Here is a 3570-nt window from a genome sequence, read left to right as displayed (position 1 = left end):
TTCAGAGTGTGGAAACCTGATCCAAAAAGGTCGAAAAGAACGGCCAGAGATCAAGTCCGAAAGGGGAAATCAGTAACAAGCAAGCAGAGTAATCATTAACCAAAAAGCGCAAAATTATGTTAAAAGTGTGAAATCATTAACCAAAAAGTCGAAAATAATGTCCAGAGACCAAGTCCGAAAGTACAAATAATTAACCAGTAAGCAGAGTCATCATTAACCAAAAATCGCAAAAGTAAGTAAAAAGTATGAAATCATTAACCAAAAATCGCAAAAGTAAGTAAAAAGTGTGAAATCATTAACCAAAAACTCGAAAATAATGTGCAGAGACTAAGTCCGAAAGGGCAAATGGTTAACCAGTAAGCAGAGTCATCATTAACCAAAAATCGCAAAAGTAAGTAAAAAGTGTGAAATCATTAACCAAAAATCGCAAAAGTAAGTAAAAAGTGTGAAATCATTAACCAAAAACTCGAAAATAATCTCCAGAGACTAAGTCCGAAAGGGCAAATGGTTAACCAGTAAGCAGAGTAATCATTAACCAAAAAGGGCAAAAGTAAGTAAAAAGTATGAAATCATTAACCAAAAAGCACAAAATTAAGTTAAAAGTGTGAAATCATTAACCAAAATGTCGAAAACAATGTCCAGAGACTAAGTCCGAAAGGGCAAATGGTTAACCAGTAAGCAGAGTAATCATTAACCAAAAGGCGCAAAAGTAAGTAAAAAGTATGAAATCATTAACCAAAAAGCGCAAAAATATGTTAAAAGTGTGAAATCATTAACCAAAAAGTCGAAAATAATGTGCAGAGACTAAGTCCGAAAGGGCAAATGGTTAACCAGTAAGCAGAGTAATCATTAACCAAAAGGCGCAAAAGTAAGTAAAAAGTATGAAATCAGTAACCAAAAAGCGCAAAAATATGTTAAAAGTGTGAAATCATTAACCAAAAACTCGAAAATAATGTGCAGAGACTAAGTCCGAAAGGGCAAATAATTAACCAGTAAGCAGAGTAATCATTAACCAAAAATCGCAAAAGTAAGTAAAAAGTGTGAAATCATTAACCAAAAACTCGAAAATAATGTCCAGAGACCAAGTCCGAAAGGGCAAATGGTTAACCAGTAAGCAGAGTAATCATTAACCAAAAAGGGCAAAAGTAAGTAAAAAGTATGAAATCATTAACCAAAAAGCACAAAATTAAGTTAAAAGTGTGAAATCATTAACCAAAAAGTCGAAAATAATCTCCAGAGACTAAGTGCGAAAGGGCAAATGGTTAACCAGTAAGCAGAGTCATCATTAACCAAAAATCGCAAAAGTAAGTAAAAAGTGTGAAATCATTAACCAAAAACCCGAAAATAATGTCCAGAGACTAAGTCCAAAAGGGCAAATGGTTAACCAGTAAGCAGAGTAATCATTAACCAAAAATCGCAAAAGTAAGTAAAAAGTGTGAAATCATTAACCAAAAACTCGAAAATAATCTCCAGAGACTAAGTCCGAAAGGGCAAATGGTTAACCAGTAAGCAGAGTAATCATTAACCAAAAATCGCAAAAGTAAGTAAAAAGTGTGAAATCATTAACCAAAAACCCGAAAATAATGTCCAGAGACTAAGTCCGAAAGGGCAAATGGTTAACCAGTAAGCAGAGTAATCATTAACCAAAAATCGCAAAAGTAAGTAAAAAGTGTGAAATCATTAACCAAAAACTCGAAAATAATGTCCAGAGACTAAGTCCGAAAGGGCAAATGGTTAACCAGTAAGCAGAGTAATCATTAACCAAAAGGCGCAAAAGTAAGTAAAAAGTATGAAATCAGTAACCAAAAAGCGCAAAAATATGTTAAAAGTGTGAAATCATTAACCAAAAACTCGAAAATAATGTGCAGAGACTAAGTCCGAAAGGGCAAATAATTAACCAGTAAGCAGAGTAATCATTAACCAAAAAGCGCAAAAATATGTTAAAAGTGTGAAATCATTAACCAAAAACTCGAAAATAATGTCCAGAGACTAAGTCCGAAAGGGCAAATGGTTAACCAGTAAGCAGAGTAATCAGTAACCAAAAAGGGCAAAAGTAAGTAAAAAGTGTGAAATCATTAACCAAAAACCCAAAAATAATGTCCAGAGACTAAGTCCGAAAGGGCAAATGGTTAACCAGTAAGCAGAGTAATCATTAACCAAAAATCGCAAAAGTAAGTAAAAAGTATGAAATCATTAACCAAAAAGCACAAAATTAAGTTAAAAGTGTGAAATCATTAACCAAAATGTCGAAAACAATGTCCAGAGACTAAGTCCGAAAGGGCAAATGGTTAACCAGTAAGCAGAGTAATCATTAACCAAAAATCGCAAAAGTAAGTAAAAAGTATGAAATCATTAACCAAAAAGCACAAAATTAAGTTAAAAGTGTGAAATCATTAACCAAAATGTCGAAAACAATGTCCAGAGACTAAGTCCGAAAGGGCAAATGGTTAACCAGTAAGCAGAGTAATCATTAACCAAAAATCGCAAAATTAAGTTAAAAGTGTGAAATCATTAACCAAAATGTCGAAAACAATGTCCAGAGACTAAGTCCGAAAGGGCAAATGGTTAACCAGTAAGCAGAGTAATCATTAACCAAAAATCGCAAAAGTAAGTAAAAAGTGTGAAATCATTAACCAAAAACTCGAAAATAATGTCCAGAGACTAAGTCCGAAAGGGCAAATGGTTAACCAGTAAGCAGAGTAATCATTAACCAAAAGGCGCAAAAGTAAGTAAAAAGTATGAAATCATTAACCAAAAAGCGCAAAAATATGTTAAAAGTGTGAAATCATTAACCAAAAAGTCGAAAATAATGTGCAGAGACTAAGTCCGAAAGGGCAAATGGTTAACCAGTAAGCAGAGTAATCATTAACCAAAAAGCGCAAAAATATGTTAAAAGTGTGAAATCATTAACCAAAAACTCGAAAATAATGTCCAGAGACTAAGTCCGAAAGGGCAAATAATTAACCAGTAAGCAGAGTAATCATTAACCAAAAAGCGCAAAAGTAAGTAAAAAGTGTGAAATCATTAACCAAAAAGTCGAAAATAATGCCCAGAGACTAAGTCCGAAAGGGCAAATGCTTAACCAGAAAATCCGTCGAATAATGTCCAGAGACTAAGTCCGAAAGGGCAAATGGTTAACCAGTGGAAGGGCGATCAAGCGGAAAAATTTGCCCCGGTTACCCGGGATGGAGTTCCAGAGGTCCGGCCAGAGTTGTCAAATTCGTCCCGCTGATCGGACGCTTGTCATTCGGGTGGCTGGGGGTTGGCGGGGTATCTGCACAGTAGTAGGAGGTGGCAAGTCGGGACTTGGACGTTTATTCCAAGAGTCCACCCGAGCCTCCAGGTCTGCAGAGACCGACCCTAGCTGCCGCCCAACCGACTTTTAAGCCTTTTTCGGATGGGGATTTTTTCCCATTTTCGTCCATTTTTCGGGTTTTCTGTCGGGCTTAATAGGCGGCAGCCTGACCCCCGGCCGAGGCGGGGGGCGCACTCTCCCTTGCGTAAGGGTCCGGATTTGCCCCGGAAAGTGCCCCCGACGGCCTCCCGACCCGGGTGCCTGCAGGGCGGGGG

Source organism: Heterodontus francisci, unplaced genomic scaffold (assembly GCF_036365525.1).
Source record: "Heterodontus francisci isolate sHetFra1 unplaced genomic scaffold, sHetFra1.hap1 HAP1_SCAFFOLD_2055, whole genome shotgun sequence".
NCBI classification, from domain to species: Eukaryota; Metazoa; Chordata; class Chondrichthyes; order Heterodontiformes; family Heterodontidae; genus Heterodontus; species Heterodontus francisci.
This window is presented reverse-complemented; position numbering follows the sequence as displayed.